Source organism: Podarcis raffonei, chromosome 5 (assembly GCF_027172205.1).
Source record: "Podarcis raffonei isolate rPodRaf1 chromosome 5, rPodRaf1.pri, whole genome shotgun sequence".
Lineage (NCBI taxonomy): Eukaryota > Metazoa > Chordata > Lepidosauria > Squamata > Lacertidae > Podarcis > Podarcis raffonei.
Window position 1 is genome coordinate 89,053,660 of NC_070606.1, and position 19,072 is coordinate 89,072,731.

Sequence of the window (19,072 nt, forward strand, 5' to 3'; positions counted from 1 at the left end):
CACCTCATGAGAAGAGAAGACTCCCTGGAAAAGACCCTGATGTTGGGAAAGATGGAGGGCACAAGGAGAAGGGGACGACAGAGGATGAGATGGTTGGATAGTGTTCTCGAAGCTACCAGCATGAGTTTGACCAAACTGCGGGAGGCAGTGGAAGACAGAAGTGCCTGGTGCGCTCTGGTCCATGGGGTCACGAAGAGTCGGACACGACTAAACGACTAAACAACAACAACAATCTATATCTATCTATCTATCTATCTATCTATCATCTATCTATCTATCTATCTATCTATCTATCTATCTATCATCTATCTATCTATCATCTATCTATCTATCTATCTATCTATAGTGAAATCAGTCGCATGTTTATTAAGCAAATGCTACATTTTGCAAATTCGCTATCAGAGCAATGCTGGTTCTTGTGATACTGAACTGATATTAAAAGCAGGCAGCCAATCTTGTTCAGTCCCGCAATAGTGCTATTTTATGCCAATAACACCAGTTACTCCTCACATCCCGACGCAGTGCAAATGTGAGAACATACACAACAGCACAGTGCTTTTGCATCATTTGCAGCACAATCCTATACATATATAATACTATTCTCAGCTTAAGTGTGTAAAACCAAAAGCTGCAGTCCCAGTTTCATCTTCTCAGAAGTCTCATTGAACAACCCCAGGTCAGTGGGGTTGGGATCTCGGCCTAAGACTACCAAACCTATGATGCAGTGCATATCTAAACAGAAACATGCACACAATACTTAAATTCAAGATCAGAATTGAGAAAAAACAGTGAAAATAATTTCCCCCCAAAAAACAGGCAATAGAAAGGGAGCCGGGCAAATAAAATTGGAAATGGATTTTTCTTTCTAATGCTGGCAGACAAATCTTTGGCCTTATTGGGGTGGTGGGTGGGTGACAAAGTACAACGGCATTGTCTTTGCATACCTGAACACCTGCGAAACCCACACAAATACACCAAAGTGCCAAGGTTTTTATTTTTTCAGCAGCAGGTGAAATCCTCATTCTTTGCCCACGCTTTTCAGCTTTTCTTAGTTTGTGTTCTCATCCTCCCGCCTCTTGCATTTTTAGAAGTACGTGTGGTTTTAATGTTTAACGCAGGTATAAATAGTAGGAAGAAAAGGAAAGGCAGGCAGGCACATTTTGAGGCCCAATCTGTGTGCATAACTAGCAATCTCCATGTAATTTGAAGAAAATAAGCTTAAATCATAGAGGAGTTTGAGTAAGTTATTGATATTGCCAGAGAAAGAGAAGTGGGGAAGAGGCTGTGATTCGCCGACACTTTCCCACTTGGTGGGCTCTTTCTTTTGTAAGATGTTTTCTATGTGTCTGAATCCCACTGCTGGGGAATCACACGTGCTGTGTGATTTGTATGCGTGGTTCCCCATCCAGCTAGGGATGCACACACAGAAGTCTACTTACATGTGCATATGGCCCAAAGGTGCATCCAGGGAGAGATGCTTTTGGTTTTCATTCATTTTGGAAAGCACAGAGTCCAATAGATGAATCTCTTGGTGGTGGTTGTTGATTTTTTGTATGTGTGTGTCTGTGCAAGTCCCACAATATGAAGAGATCTTGCTTTGCAAACCTTAAGGAGCAGGAGCAGAGTTGGGGGTGGCAATCGAGAGTGGACAGAGAAAAATGGTCACAAGCAAGATACGTATTAATGAAAAATATTTGTCCTCCTGCAAGCAGGAGCATTGGGATGCAAATGAGACAGCTGCGTTCTTTAATTGCAGCTGGATTAATAAAATGTAATTTTTACAACCCATTTGCAACAGACCGCTGGGGAATACATTTTATTACCACTCTGGGTGTCTTCTAGTTAATAAATTCGTGTCTTCTGAGCATAAGCGTTTGGCTTCAAATCCCAGATACAAGTTTATTAAAATTGTAATAGTTCTTGGAGACTATAAAATGAAATGAAGTGCACAAAATGTACATTTCCAGCACATGGCTCTCAAGCCATTTTTTACATGACTAATTTCCATGTTTCTGGCCTTGGCAGTGTGGTGTGGTTGAATTTAAATAATAAATATTTAACCAGCCACAGATATTGGTCTACGTGCATTTCAAATGTAGGCTGTTTTAGCCCCCTTTGCAATCTTATTTAAGGTTTACATTTCATAGAATCAGAGAATTGTAGAGTTGGAAGAAATTTGAGGGTCATCTAGCCCAAACCCCTGCAATGTAGGAATCTTAGAATGTGGTGGTTCTCTGGTTCAGCCAGCGTAAATCCCCAAGCCCTGACTCAACCAGAGATATGCTGCCCCAAATCCTTCATCCTGGCTTAGCTGAAACTCAGGGAGCTGAGTTGTGCTCTGGAAAAGGAGTGTTCCAGGGGAGAGGTTGAGCCAGGACCAGAGGAGGGAAACTTAAGTTGGTTGGATACTGTGTGCATTCAATTTGGTCATGTTGGTATACGTTAAGCTGGCAATGTTTGGGAAGCTGAAGAAGCTTGATCTTCACTCAGTAGAACAACGTTGGCAAAGTGCTTCCTAAGTTTTATTGACAGAAGTCTGATAGAGAGTCATGTTGAACACATGGAAATGTTCACCGCCTTCTGCCCTGGTAGGTTTCTGCAGTGCACATGCACAGTATCTGTCATAAAGATGAGCATTTCCTTAATAATGGATATGTTCTTGTTCGATATTTGCAGAGCTTTAGACTCTAAAGTACATCTTGGTGTACAAACATAATTAGTGCCTTCCTACTGACAGAGGAAGGAGATAGCTATACTTTGCTAATTTCTTCAAGATGAGCCAGTCAATAGTTTCTTCATATTGATTGACACACATCTCCTCTAACCTTTACTCAGGAGCTCACTTCAATTAATTATAGCATCTTGGTGCTATTTTGTCCTTTGCAATATTCTTGCCAATGATTCTTTTGCATTCAACCCTTGATCCTGATGTTTACTGGTATTCATTTCCTGGTATTTGAACAGAAATGGTTCATAGTCCAGTTCCCGGCATTGCCTGCTGGTCTGGGGAAAACTCCTGCCTAAAACTCTGAAACCTTGCCAATCAGTGTGGGCAGTACTAAGCTAGGTGGGTGGTCTGACTTTATAGAAGATATCTTCTTGTAGTGGTCTTTTGTGTTCCAACCAAATGGATATTGGACAGTGTCGGTATGTGCAGGTGAATTTAATACCCCACTTAGAAGGTACCACTATGCGTTGATGTGAGGAGAAGGTGCGTGGACTTTCCTCCTGTGACCAAATGCAAGGTGGTTCTTTTGTTTATGAGATTCAGAGGCACTGCAAACACAAGTGAGTGATTAAAGTGATCAAAGATTTTATTCTAAACAGCAAACATTACATACATTATCAAGCAAGCACTTCAATCTGCCACTTGGAAGACCTCAAGAAGTCGTGAAGCGACTCCCCCAGGTAGCCTTAGTTTGCACATAAATGATCGATCAGTCCGTGTGTGAGCTTCTCAAAAACTATGCCCGACACCATCCGATTTATAGATAGCTAACCTGTGTGGTTTGCCTGGCTGCCTACCTGGTACTAGCTACATACAGATTAGCCACCTCTCCCAATGCTTCACTTTCTTCAAACAATGTCCAACATCAAAAGAAGGTACCCAACAATATCACTTCCTTCCAGCAGATTAGAGGCATTAAAGGCTGCTCTTCAGCCATCAAAGAGCTTAACAAGAGATAGAGATGGGGAAGCAAACAGAGGCAGGAAAGCCAGGAAACCATGTTAGATCACCATCTCCTCGAAATACAAATATCTTCTGGCTAAATTGCCCATACAGTCTAGAAGGCACTGCTTGACGCAACGAGGATGACACAGTGAAGGGCTTCATGCATCATACTTGGAGAGGACCTACCAATGCCTCACTGTGGCTTATCATGTCCATTGGCTTGTAAAGGTAAAAGTAAAGGACCCCTGACAGTTAAGTCCAGTCGCAAACGGCTCTGGGGTTGCAGCGCTCGTCTTGCTTTACGGGCCGAGGGAGCCGGCGTTTGCTTTCGCAAACAGTTTTTTCTGGGTCATGTGGCCAGCATGACTAAGCTGCTTCTGGCGAAACCAGAGCAGCACATGGAAATGGCATTTACCTTCCCATCGGAGCAGTACCTATTTATCTACTTGCACTTTTTTGGTGCGCTTTTGAACTGCTAGGTTGGCAGGAGCAGGGACAGAGCAACAGGAGCTCACCTCGTTGTGGGGATTTTTGGATTTCCCAGGAGAGACGCGTGGCTCGGGCGCGCTGCAGGCCCCGCGGTGAGTGTTGCCCAGTATTTTGTCACCCCCTCAATGGTGACACCTGGGGCGGACCGCACCCACCGCACCCCCCTTCCTCCACCCCTAGCAAGAGCATGTCCCTGCTGCTGGCAGGTTGATCCTTCCCAGGTGCACTACAGATGCAAAAACAGTTGAAACATTTGCATATATAAAAGCAGTTTTAAAAAACTACTACATGCTTTTAAAAAATAAGCGATTGTATGTATAAAAGAATTGCAAATAAATCCATATAAGAACCTCCACTTAGTGATTAAAACTCTCTTTTGAAGGCTTGTTGAAAGAGCAAAGGTCAAATTCCTCAAGAAGCCAGCACAACACTCACTTCCCCTCTCATCTCGTTCACAGACAATGCTCCTTATCCTTGAGATACTTGGAAGACATGGATTGGCCTGAACTAGTGCTTTGCAGAAGAGGCCTCTAAGTAAGGTAATGATGGAGCTAAGGCTTATTTTATAAGTGGTATGCTGGGGCTGTGTGCTCCTACTTGAATCCTGTGCTATCCGACTTGGAAGCCCCAGATCCTATTACGTGAGCCATGAACATGCGCCATGCTTGATGCGGAACACTCTCGCATAATGAGGTTCACCTGGCACTCCCATTAACCTCTTTAGGTAAGAACTCATCTCTTCTCCCAGGCATTCATGTTTATTTGCTTTGCTGGTATTTGATGCAACTTATGTGCACTTAACTCATTTGCATTCAGCTTTATGTGCCTTTGTGTAAGCTGAGAGTCGCCTATTTGACTGAGTTTGTTTTATACAGTATGTCATTGTATGGCTTTTATTGTACTGTGCTGTTCTTTTTTCTGATTTTATGTCATGCTTTATACTTTTAAAATTTTGTCAGTCACTTGGAGAGTTGTTGCTTGTATTATTATTATTATTATTATTATTATTATTATTATTGACAATGAATTCTTAGAGACATTTATTACTTCTCATATTGTGGGGTGGAAACTTATAAGGCAGGAAGCTAAGCTCTGGTGATATTTGGTGATCCTTGGTTCAAAAGTTCTGAATCTATGCTCTTCAGTACACCCCACACAGATGTTTATGGCACCTCTTTAGTGAGGGAAATGCACTCCCTGTATGCTCAGAGGCATTGTGTTCCACAACTAGCTTGTGGAGAGACCCCACCATCACCAAAATGACCCCAAGAAACCCCTGATATAAGAATGAGCCCAGGCTGATGGGAAGCTGCTTTTGAACAAGACATTAGTTTATGCACTGGTCTCAGATTGGAAGATTTATTTGCAATTGGTACCAAGTGCATGTTAAACCATGTGGCATAACCATATGATTTCAAGATACAACAGATTGTGGAGGGAAACTTTGGGGCAATTGTGGTTGTCTTAGACACATGGGAAACCACAAGTCTCTCTGTCCTTCTTGATAATGCAAGACAACCCTTCTCTGTGTGCAGCATGCTGCAAACTTTCAGACTGGCGGATGTAGCTTGGCTTTTGGTCCATCTCAGCCTGTCATTGGACTTGCTCTTAGATGGCTACCTTCCCAAGAGAACAGATGGTCCTTGTTGCTTGCATTGCTCTGAAGCACTTTGTACTGCATGCCAGTGGATGACAAATGTCAGTGGTGACAGTAATGGCTTCCATGTATCCTGAACACAGATTTTCCTTAGAGTCTAATGCAGTTTGCAAACTGCTCCTCTACATCCTGCTATAGCAGAGTTTGTACATTGCCCTAACCCATGGGTAGGCAATCTAAGGCCCAGGGGCCAGATCTGGCCCAATCGCCTTCTAAATCCAGCCCGCGGACGGTCTGGGAATCAGCATGTTTTTATATGAGTAGAATGTGTCCTTTTATTTAAAATGCATCTCTGGGTTATTTGTGGGGCATAGGAATTCGTTCATCCCCCTCCCACCCACCCCCCAAAATATAGTCCGGCCTCCCATATGGTCTGAGGGGCAGTGGACCGGCCCCCTGCTGAAAAAGTTTGCTGACTCCTGGGCTAACCCATGTTGTGGAACTCCCAGTGTATGGAAGTTCATCAGATTACCCCTTCCCTGCCTTTTAGGATGCTTGTTTTGGGGGGATAGGCTAGTTTCTGGGATCAGAGATCGGATGGAATAGTTTGAACAGGTTTGATGAATGGATTGCATTTAATTATTTTTGTCAATGTGGTGGAAATCCAGTGAGAAGGTAGGTACTTTCCTTTGCAATTTTCAGAGTATAGTGGTACCTCGGGTTAAATATGCTTCAGGTTACATATGCTTCAGGTTACAGACTCCACTAACCCAGAAATAGTACCTCGGGTTAAGAACTTCGCTTCAGGATGAGAACAGAAATCGTGCTCCAGCGGCGCGGCGGCAGCAAGAGGCCCCATTAGCTAAAGTGGTGCTTCAGGTTAAGAACAGTTTCAGGTTAAGAACAGACCTCTGGAACGAATTAAGTACTTAACCCGAGGTACCACTGTAATAGCACCATATCAGTGCTGCATCTTTGGGGATGTTTAGAACCAGGTCCATGCAGAGCTTGTCTGATGCCCAGGGTGAAAGTCTTGTTAGAATAAAGTTATAAACTAAAACAACGTAAGTCTGCCAGGTTCATGGCAGCTCCCCCGCCCCCCGCTGGCTTAGCCCTTCAAGGCCCGGGGCAAGTGTACCCAGCTCCCTCCACCCTCTCTGCACAGGCCTGGTTAGAATACTGGTGTTTCAAGTTAGTAGCCACTCACAACAGCCTTGATCAGCAATACAAACCCAGTGCAGATTTGAGTTTTAGCCAGAACAGCTCCACACCAGCAAATTTCACCATTGAAAGTTCTTGTTGGCTTTCAGTGCATTACTGAGCTGAGTTCAAGGAGCAATCCTGTTCCCCTAGAAGTCAGCATGAAGCAAGCTGGTGTAAATTAAGCCAGCATAATGTTACACCAGACCCAAACCCTGTTCAGCAAGGGGACGGCTGCTTCTACTGCATTGCCCAAGCCTGGCAGGGGGGAAACAAGCCTTTAAAATAGTGTTCTGTGCCAGGATTCCAGGTCACATGAGTGAGCTGAATGAGCTTAGGCTGCTCCTATCCCCAAAATGTCTTTTCTTGGGTTAGGGGACTTACAGCAGCCTTGGCTCAGCTAACTGAGCCCTGGCTTACCTGGAATGACCAAGTTTTGCTGGTCCAAGGCTGGAGACTTAACACTGGCTGAGCCTGACTGGGCTGGGCATTGATTGGCTGAGCCAGAGATCCACTACATCTAAACTGCTCATTCCAACAGATTGTGCCATAGGAATTCTCCCTTAGCCAATAAAGCCCTAAACAGCTGAAGACCAGGTTACCTATAGGACCAACATGCCCCTTATACACCAGCCAGATCATTCCAACCATCTGGTGAAGCCCACCTGACTTTCCGACAGTTGTTTCAGATTTGTTTAGTGTCTATGCAGACCAAGGTCTTTAGTGTTGTGGCACCAGGACAGCAATAGGACACTGTTCCTATTGAAATCAGGCACCCATAACTCTGATATTTTGCCACCTGTTGAAAACATTTCTGCCTCGCCAAAGCAGTTTTAAAGCATTGGTGTGGTTTTGCATCTATCATTTGTTTTGTATTTTATGATTTCACAATATAAATTCATTTTAATGTTTGTGTTTCACATCACCATGCTATATATTTTTTTGCATGAGCAAATACTCCTATGAATAAAAATAAAACCAAATCATCTGGGCCAAGGTCATAACGCCAGTTCCCGTCACCAGATAAGTAAGTGTCAAAAACAAACTAGGTTCGGCACTGAGCTGTGAAGATGACATAGAGTTAATTCTGGAGTGAGTCTGCAGAAAATTTACTCAAGTCCCATTATCAGCATGTCAGTAAGGATGCTTAAGGGATTCAATATTTGCTACTTTTGATAGGAAGTGATCTGCACCATAGCCGCAAAACCTATGTGTGCATCAGATTTTATAATTTTCCATTGGTTCCAACACAACTCTTGCTGGAGGCGGACTCTCAGCATGCATTCAAAAATACAGATTTTGAGATAGAACACTTTGGGAGAAAATATACTCAAAAGTTTAATTGTGAATCTTGATTGTGTGTGTGTGTGTGTAGGTAGGTAGGTAGATCAGCAAGAAAACAGGATAGAAATGAGCTATGAGCAGGCATGCAAAAATTACCTAGTCAGAAAATAGAATGCTTGGACCACCCTACCTATCAGTTTTGTTCGCCGTATGGATTGGCTGTAGGCGATTTGCTTCAATAGGGAAGAAAGATTCCTGTATGCAATGTTTTTTTCATGTATTTTGCAGTAGCTGTTAAATTCAATGAAAGGAGATAAAACTCAGGAGACCATTTGGTTATAGCCACATTAAGAGGAAAAACACACACAACTATATTAAATCCAATTTGATTCTTGCTTTAAAACACATGTAAAGAAATGACAATCTTTGTGGAAGCTTAAATTACTGCTAACTAATCAACACCACTTAGTGACTTGCTAACACTGTGTGTGATTTCTAATTACTTCTGTAGTTTGTCATTGTTTAACACAATCAAAGCTAATTGACCAGAAATTTTTTTTTTAGGTGATATTGTTGTAGGCTGCAGCGATGTTTTTAGTGTTATTGTTCCACTTTCTTTTAAGCACCCCAACCTTCTCTGCATCATTAAATCTTAAATTGGACTTTGAAAAGAAGTGTATTTTATTACAATTATCAAATGGAAAGGAATGTTCATTCCATGGTAAAAAAATATATACCAGAAGGGTCTTTATTGCCATTCTTTGCAGGTCAACGGTTTTTAAAAAGGGAAATTTGATTCAAAATGACATATTCTCATTTATACTACAGTAGTTATAGAAGTCAAAGGCAAGAGCAGGAACTAGTGTTAAGCGGGCATTGCTGCTTTTCCCTTTTAGTGGAAAATCTTAATGTCTAAGAGTAAAATTAATGATAATGTAGAACTATTAGTGGATTGTGCAAATATGTCTTTGGTGAGTAATCTGTAGTCATTTTATCTTGTCCTACATATTATGAAATATGAAATCTATTTTTCTGCATTTACCTATTTTTACAAATTTTCTTTCTCTTCCTTTCCCTTCTTCCTATGTGGAAAGAGAGTTCTTTGGAGCTGGGGTATAGGTGGACACAGGGCCAGATTTAGGTTTGATGAGGCCCTAAGCTACTGGAGGTAATGGGGCCCTTTATATGTCCAGCTGTCCTTTGTCAACAACAAATTGTCACTGTTTTTGTGTGTGGAATATATGCTATATGCTAATTTATGGACCTAATAGGTGTCTAAAGCCATTTGCACATAACAAATAGGAGCCTACACAACACAAAACACTGTTGCTGTATGTAGGTTTTATTTGATTTGTTTTTTATCTTATATTTTGGAAATGTACATCCAGGTTTTTTTCCTTTAAATTTTTTGGGGGAGCCCAAGAGAGTGGGGCCCAAAGCTATAGTTTGTTTAGCTTATATGTAAATCTGGCACTGGGTGGACATGTAGTATCTGGAACGGAGGAAACAACCACAGCACAGTGGTAGAGCATATGCACTCCATGCAGAAAATCCCAGCTTCATGCCCATTTGAAAAGACTGTTTACCAGGTGATGAGAAAGATCCTGGAGATTCTGTGCCAGCCAGAGTTAACCCTACTGAGTTAGATGGACAAATAGTCATGTTTCATGCCCTGGATCAATTGTTCTTCAAGCACAGAGCCATTGAGCTTAATGGCAGGGACAAACGCGGCAGGCAGAAGGTGCACTCTATTGACCAGTGAAAAGCAGCAGATGTTGGCAAAGCAGAGTGGTGTGCTGTGGTTCATCTGGTTTCCCAATGTGGGTGGCATTGCCGGTAACCAAGATGGAGTGGGGTGAAAAGCCAGGGAGGTCAGTGTGGCGAGGGCGCAGTGGCAGAGCTTATCCAATATCCCTGCCGCTGCAGCCACACAGCACTGACCTCCCCGCTGTGTTTACTCTTCTAGTCAGTTGCTGGCAGTGACCTCTGCACTGGGATGTCAGGTGAGCAACGCCGCCCCACCCTTACCTGCCTGCTGGCCATTACCGGTCAAGAGTTAACGTACCTTATGAACCTTGATGGCTGGGATAGCTCAGTCGGTAGAGCATGAGGTGCTGAATCTTACAGTCATGGTCTTAAGCTCCAAGTTGGGCAAAAGATTCCTGCATTGGAGGGGGTTGGATTAGATGATCCTCACGGTCCCTTCAAACTCTACAATTCTTTTTTTTAAAAGATATTTATTGAGTTTTTCCACCTTTATACATTAAAAATTCAAAAAGAAAAAAAACAAAAAAGTTAAAAACACATAAGGCTTACAATCCTTATTTTCAATAACATATTTCCCTGACTTCCCCACACCTCCCCTTCTTATATTCCAATTCAAATTGTTAATTCAACAAGTTCTTGTCCCCAATTTTTGACCTTTTTATATTTAATTCATTTTTAAAAAAACAACCAATTTTAACTTATAAACATCAATATTTAAACATCAGTGCTCATTCTTAAAACTTTTTTCTAAAGTCGACCCAACTTCCCTTCCACGAATTCCCCAATTTTCATACTAATAACAAAACAAAATAAAAAAAACAGATCATTATTCTGCACCCTTTGGATTCCCAAACCCCACCCCACCCTTTCCCGGTTTCAATCCCCAACAAATGTGCATCAGTCTTAGTCTACTATCAGCCTGGAGACCTCACGTCCGAGGCTCTTAATTCTCTCTCAATTCCTCTCTGCCGGTTTTTTTGGTAGTCCTTAATATTAAACACCAGATCTCGGAGAAGCTCTATCCCGATAGGGTCCATATTTCTTCCAGCCAGACCTCCATACTTAAAAGTGGAGCCTGAATCTTGTTTCTTACTCCTTTTAAGTCCAAATGTTCCAAAAGCTCCAACTTTCACCTTAATCAAATTTGTAATCCGTAGGTCTTCAGATCTCCACATAAGGAGATCTCTCCATTCTTCAATCTTCAATTCAAAACAGATTTTCATCATCCAGTACTTATTTTCCTTTGTAGCCATCATGTCAGGCCTCTGGCTCTCCTTTGTCATCTGCAACATTACATCTCCTCCTTCCTTTTCCTCAGAAACTCAAACTCTACAATTCTATGGTTCTATGATTCTATTACTACCTGACTCTGTATGCTCGATGCTAATCACTGATGAGGCACATTTGGGAGTTCCCCATGCCCCTGAAGTTTGGTTGGCCATCACTAGGGACCAATATTTTAGTGTGGAACTCCCCAGTGGAAGACGTCTGACAGGAACCACCCCTGCCATCTTGTAGGCATCTTCTGAAAACTGCATTGTTTATTTTCTTTTTCTTTCCTTCTTTTTCAAAAAATATTGTTATTAGTAATTTCAGCATAACATTTTATCAAAAAGCAATCATCCTTAATCCCCCCTGTTTTTCCCTCCCTCCTCCCCAAAATATAGCCCCTCATCCCCCAGACTTCTCTCATCTCCTCTCTCTGGTTTATCAGCATATGTTATTTTCTGCATGTTACAAAACTGTACAGATCCTCAATTTATCTATCTAAACGTTATCAATAAGAAGTTTGTGAATGTTTATTCAAAACCTGCCACGGAGTCCAGTTCATTTTGTTGTTTCTTTGAATACTTTGTAAAGGGTTTCCATTCATCTTTAAAATCACAGTTACCCTTATCATGTAGTTTGTATGTCAGTTTTGCCAATTCTGTGTAGTCCATCAATTTTTCTTGCCACGGTTCTTTGCTTGGCATTTCCTCATTCTTCGACTCTTGCTGCCATTGTCGCATACAAAAAGATATTTTTGAAAACTGCATTGTTTAGATAGACCTTTGTAATATGAATTTCTCTCTTTTTAAAAAAACCAACCAATGTTTATTGATTTTTTAACGGTGTTTTTATGGACCCTTTTACTGATTTTATATTAACTCTGTATGTTGCATACCACCTTGATATGTTTCTAGGAAAAGTGCAGATTATAAGGACTTCAGAAGCCAGGCTCCTAGTATTTGATCTAAACCAGGCCAAGCCAGAAGTTTCATACTCTCTGCCAAGTGCAAGAGCTGATGCAGCATGCTTTTCCTTTACTGCCTTAAGATGGCTCTGGGGCCTGAGTGCATGCTATTTATGTTAGGTTGAGGTCCCAACTTCCAACCATGAAGTCAGTGGTGCAAACCCTGGCAGGACTGAACAACGAATACATGTCATACTCTGGATTAGGGCTAGGTTCAAAATATTTAATGCCAGTATATTTTGCATGTACTTGTCTCTGGAAGTTCTATGGGACAAGGAAACAGAGAGGAATTTGATGAAGAGCTTTGACAATTGTTGCACCAATGGAAGTATTTTGGCTTGCCAGATGGAACGATCCTCTGTACACTATTCTGGGGGTTATCCTTATGCCCTCAGGGCTAGAATTTTAAGGGGGTTCACAAAGGGAGGAGAAGGGATGAAAGTGCTGTTGAACTAGCAGAAGTCATTGCATGAGTTTCTGCTACCAGGACTCATTAGTTGAAGGTGGCTTATAGGACCCCTTTACTGAAAGTGACTCCTCTTGAAAGTTGGTGGTCTAATGCATTCCATCCATTCATCTGTCAACAGGCACAATTATCTTGCATGTGACTCAATAGGAGCATATTCTCTTTTGCTCAGCTGAATCCTGGCAAATAGCCTGCCTCAGGGTTGTGCTTTTGAGCCCCGTGTTGGGCAACAGATTCCTGAATCGCAGGGAGTTGGACTAGATGACCCCAGTGGTCTCTTCCAACTCTACAATTCTATGATCAGCAGAGCATAGTGCTATTATGCCCATAAGGGGAGCCTGCAACAAAATCTGATTTGGTATTTATGCAAGAGTTCCCACATGTGCAATGGTTTTAACTGTTTTGCATAGGTTGTTGTTGTTTAGTCGTTTAGTCGTGTCTGACTCTTCGTGACCCCATGGACCAGAGCACGCCAGGCACTCCTGTCTTCCACTGCCTCCCGCAGTTTGGTCAGACTCATGTTTGTAGCTTCGAGAACACCAACCAACCATCTTGTCCTCTGTTGTCCCCTTCTCCTTGTGCCCTCCATCTTTCCCAGCATCAGGGTCTTTTCCAGGGAGTCTTCTCTTCTCATGAGGTGGCCAAAGTATTGGAGTCTCAGCTTCAGGATCTGTCCTTCCAGTGAGCACTCAGGGCTGATTTCCTTCAGAATGGATAGGTTTGATCTTCTTGCAGTCCATGGGACTCTCAAGAGTCTCCTCCAGCACCATAATTCAAAAGCATCAATTCTTCAGCAATCAGCCTTCTTTATGGTCCAGCTCTCACTTCTATACATCACTACTAGGAAAACCATATCTTTAACTATACAGACCTTTGTTGGCAAGGTGATGTCTCTGCTTTTTAAGTTGCTGTCTAGGTTTGTCATTGCTATTCTCCCAAGAAGCAGGTGTCTTTTAATTTTGTGGCTGCTGTCACCATCTGCAGTGATCATGGAGCCCATGAAAGTAAAATCTCTCACTGCCTCCATTTCTTCCCCTTCTATTTGCCAGGAGGTGATGGGACCAGTGGCCATGATCTTCGTTTTTTTGATGATGAGCTTCAGACCATATTTTGCGCTCTCCTCTTTCACCCTCATTAAAAGGTTCTTTAATTCCTCCTCACTTTCTGCCATCAAGGTTGTGTCATCTGCATATCTGAGGTGGTTGATATTTCTTCCGGCAATCTTAATTCCGGCTAGGGATTCATCCAGCCCAGCCTTTTGCATGCATATACTGTAAATCTCTTCAAGATGCTTTATGGGAAGCAATTAATAAATAATAAAATAGGGTTCTTTCTCATTAAACCTAACATAGACCCAATAGCACTTCATATAGATGACTGTCCGCTGACAGCTCTTCAGATAGAACAGTGCCTTATGTAGAGCAAGATACATAGGGACCGTATACTGTAAATGAGACTCTTAAAGCTGGAAGAAAGTAGATTTCTTGATATCCCATTGAGAATTTATAGCAGAGGCAAGATTTGGACTGGGACATTAGCTACTACACCACCATGCAGAATCTCTTGTTTTGCACCAATTTTATTTAGGAACCCCAGAGAACAGGCAGAAACTGCCCATATTTTTCACAGCCGCAGCACTCTTGAATTATTAGAACATTCAAAAATACAAGGCCAAAGTCTTGACTGGTGTAAATTGTCGCTGCTCGACTGGAATCAATTTTACATCTGCAGAGAATCTGGTGAAAAGCCCTTTAAGGTTACTTGATTAATACTTTAGCAGAGCTGGAAAATTATTAGAACATTCAGGGGCCTCTTCTGTCATTCCATGAAGCCCTTGACATTTATTGTAATTAAAAATCAAAATGCCTACAAAACATTTCTCTTGTTTAAATGGTAAAGAAGTGGTGCTCTCGTCACTTGAAAACACCCATTCATCTTGACCCTGAGTGTGGGAGTTTAATTCATCTAAGAAGGGAGCCGGGGGATTTAGTGATGAACTAGGCATGAAGTGAATGCTACATTCCTCAACTTCTTCCTCTCCAGTATTTTGTTCAGGGTCATACACCCATTTTTGCTGTATTTTGTCATCATCTAATTAAACTGTGGGTATGTACTGAGAGATAAACTAGCTTCAGGGTGCAAGCGAAACTCCACCGCTTCTAAGTGCCAGGCTGGAAGGTGGGGTGGCAAGGAAATTCTGGGTTTAGCTAGGACTGATTCCACACCTTGCCAGTAGCTGGACATGTTGAAGATCCCAAGAATGCTTGGCTGATCCAGCTTTGCCCCCTACTCATCCTGACCCTACCATCAAAATGCTCGATTTTTTAATGGTATGTAAGTACCACCAGTTGTGAAGGTACCACTGGCAGTAGCTTCACCTGCTCACGATTTAGGTGGGTGCAGTCAAGAGCTCTGCAGTTTCCATTGGTGAAGCCCACCCACCCAGGCAGGTAGGGCTGGGCAGTGGAAAACTCCTGCTTCACCCATACTCTTTCCAGCATGGTAGATCAGGGGGTTGGATTGCCCTGGCCAGCAGCAATCTTATGCCTGGGAGTTGTTGGCATCCGTCTGTCTTGAGGGACAATGGAAGAATATGCCATCTGAGCATATATACATAGAAACTTTGCCGAGTTTCCAGAACAGGCATAGGCAAACTCGGCCCCCCAGATGTTTTGAGGTTACAATTCCCATCATCCTTGACCACTGGTCCTGTTAGCTAGGGATGATGGGAGTTGTGGTCCCAAAACAACTGGAGGGCTGAGTTTGCCTATGCCTGTTCCAGAACCTTTTCCCAAAGCAAAATGGCAACCAGATTGGAGCCTTCCCCCTCAAACACATCTGAGAAATTGTAAGTTGAGTGCTTTGTAAGACTGGTGGAAGTATCTCTTGAACATTTTGAACATCCTTAGCTACTGCTTCATTAGTTTTGTTGTAACCCACCCTGGGACCTGGGCAGGTAATAAATTATAATATTGACATACAAGCTTCGGGACAAGGGTAACTGTGACTTTAAAGATGAATGGGAACCCTTTACAAAGTATTTGAAGACGCAACAAAGCAAACTGGACTCCTTGGCTGGTTTTGAATAAACATTCACAAACTTTTCATTGATAATAATCAGCTAAATAGTTTGAGGATCTATACAACTGTGTAACATGCAGAAAACAGCATTTTTAGCTGGAATTGAGGGAAGTCGGGGGGTGGGGGTGGGTGAGTTCTGTGGGGGAAGGGAGGGGAGGGAGGAAAAATGGGGGGGTATGGATGATATGTTTCTGGGTAATATGTGTTTTGTTTTAATTTTGAATAAAAAAGTTATTAAAAATAAATAAATTATAATATTAACAATAAAAAAAATCTGTCTTGCTTCATGCCAGTTGCTTGTGCATAGGATTACTCCTTTAGTGTCAGAACTGGGGCTCAGAAGATATTCTCAGTGTTTATAAAAATAACATGTGAATCTGCCCCCTGATAACAAACTATTAGAGCACAGCGCATTTAGAGCCAACCTCTGATGTTCTGACTTCACACATCTGCAGGGGCAAATCCCCTGTGCTGCACAGAGGATGCGATTTTGTAAGGAAAGTTTGTTACTTTTCTTTTAACAAATCTTCACTCCCCCCCCCCATTGAATCTCTGTCCACTCGATCAGGAAACGCATTCATGCCACACACAGCACTGCTTCTTCGCCTTCGTGATTGTGAGAATACTCTCGGGCAATTAATCTAGAACAATAGACACAGTATTTATGAAGGCAATATAAATGTTAATAGCAACGCGGATTTTGTGTGCACAAGACAAAAAGGTCAGGTCCCCCCCCCTCCCCATCATCGCTTGGGACAGTTTGATAATGAACGTTTAATAATGTCAAAATCGTATTGCTTATTCAGCAGAGATGAGATATCATATCATGGAAGTCTATCACCAATGATGAAATCATTACCTGAGCTGAATGGGAAGAAAGCCAGTCAGTCATCGGGGAGGATTTATTTAGATAGCTTCTAACACAAGGAGGACCTCGATTTAAATCACTTCGTAATGCCTTTTTGTCTCTGCCTCTTCATCCCCTTTACTTTCCAAGCTTTACAAACAGAGTAGATCTGAATGACAATCGAGGAAATTTTCTTGGTTTCCTATTTTACGCTGTTTCACCCCAAGTGCTCAAGAGAGGCACTAATCCTTTGAAAAAGAGGGCAGCCTTCTAACAAATTAACATTAAATGCATTCCCTATGAGCCACCAGAAAGCAAGGCAAATTAGGATTATCTTTTCATTAAAAAAACAAAGTCTTAAGAAGAACACAGGAAGCTGCCTTATACTGTGTTAATCAATTGGTCTGTTGGATTCAATATTGTCTACACTGACTGGCAGCATCCGTCAAGCATTATGAGCGGGTTTCTTTATCTGCCCTACCTGGAGAGATAAAGAATTGCACCCACAACCTTCTGTATACAAAGCATGTGGCATGTATTCGGCCCTTTCCCGACGTTCAGCTTCCAAGTGAATTTTCTAGGAGAGGGGTAGCCAACATAGGACTTACCCACACGTACCTTTACTCCCAATTTCCAGGCACAGCTTGTGCTTTCAAGCTTCATGTTTGATCACCATTGAATCAGAGCAAACAGCAAGCCTCAGAAAGCCCAAATTGTCGTTTGTTGTGCTTCAGCCTTATAGAGCAAGTTTTCACAGAGAAAGCTCTAGGGCGAAAGAAAGAGCACTCAGAGATTGAGCTTTTCATTGCAGACCAGTGACTAGAAACCACAGGGCAAAATGTAAGTGGCTAATAATTTAGAGATAATTTTATTATTTATACCTCGCCCCAGCCCCAAGTTCATTATTTTCAGTGGGTCCACGTAGTTCATTGCCACTCAGTGTTTTCAACACTGACGGGCACCGAGTCGCCAGGATTTCAGGCAACCAACTCTCCACCCTTACCTGAAGATGCTGAAGACTGAACCTGGGACATCATCATCATCATCATCATCATCATCATCATCATCATCATCTTTCCCCAGCAACTCTGGGCGGCTTTCAACAGAACATTAAAAACAGAATAAAACTTCAAACATTAAAAGCTTCCCTGAACAGGGCTGCCTTCAGATGTCTTCTGAAAGTCAGATAGTTGTTTATTTCCTTAACATCTGATGGGAGGGTGTTCCACAGGGTGGGTGCCACTACTGAGAAGGCCCTCTGCCTGGTTCCCTGTAACCTCACTTCTTGTACTGAGGGAACCACCAGAAGGCCCTCGGACGCATGCTACAACCCTTCCCTTTCAGGACAGATCAAACTTTTGGGGGGCTTCCTTTATGAGTACACCCTACGCCCAGGCTATCTGAAGGACTGTGTTCTCCCATACAGTCTTTGAGCTCCAAGATCTTCAGGAGAGGCTCATCTCTCATTCTTGCTGCTCTTGCAGGTGGTAGGGACTCGGGAGAGGGCCTTCTTGGTGGCTGCTCGCAGACCTCCCTTTCTAGTAAGGCTAGACTAGTTCCCTCCTCGTTCTCTCTCCTTTGGCAGGTGAAGGCTGTTTTATTCCAGCAGGCTTTGGTGAACCAAAGGAAAGGGCTTTTAATGGAGTTGTGCTGTGCAATCTGCATTTTAAGATATTTGTTTTGACATTGTTTTAAATTCCATTATAGCTTAATTTCTTTTTAACTATTATCTTTTATATGATTTTGGCTATCTGTGTTTTCCTCTCCCCTTCTTTTAATTTTTATGAGGTGCCTTGAGTCCCGGTTCTGAGGGAAAGGCAGGACTTAAATGAATAAAGCCAGTGTGGTGTAGTGTTTAAGAGCGGTGGACTCATAATCTGGTGAACCGGGTTCACTTCCCCGCTCCTCCACATGCAGCCACTGGGTGACCTTGGGCTAGTCACACTTCTCTGAATTCTCTCAGCCCCACTCACCTCACAGAGTGTTTGTTGTGGGGGAGGAATGGAAAGGAGATTGTGAGCTGCTTTGAGACTCCTTAAGGGGATGCGGGTGGCGCTGTGGGTAAAAGCCTCAGTGCCTAGGGCTTGCCGATCGAAAGGTCGGCGGTTTGAATCCCTGCGGCGGGGTGCGCTCCCGCTGCTCGGTCCCAGCGCCTGCCAACCTAGCAGTTCGAAAGCACCCCCGGGTGCAAGTAGATAAATAGGGACCGCTTACTGGCGGGAAGGTAAACGGCGTTTCCGTGTGCTGCGCTGGCTCGCCAGATGCAGCTTTGTCACGCTGGCCACGTGACCCGGAAGTGTCTCCGGACAGCACTGGCCCCCGGCCTCTTGAGTGAGATGGGCGCACAACCCCAGAGTCTGTCAAGACTGGCCCGTACGGGCAGGGGTACCTTTACCTTTACCTTTAAGGGGAGTGAAAGGCAGTATATAAAGTCC

General features: G+C 42.9%; 1 protein-coding gene across 1 annotated transcript in view; it reads left to right on the plus strand.

The window, feature by feature from the left end:
- The window catches only part of NAALADL2 (N-acetylated alpha-linked acidic dipeptidase like 2), a 740,348-nt gene that overhangs the window by 126,438 nt on the left and 594,838 nt on the right, over positions 1 to 19,072 (plus strand). Inside the window, exon 2 of the mRNA XM_053390588.1 lies at positions 4,621 to 4,701. The gene's annotated coding sequence lies outside the window, so the exon portion shown is untranslated. The remainder of the gene's footprint in view (positions 1 to 4,620; positions 4,702 to 19,072) is intronic.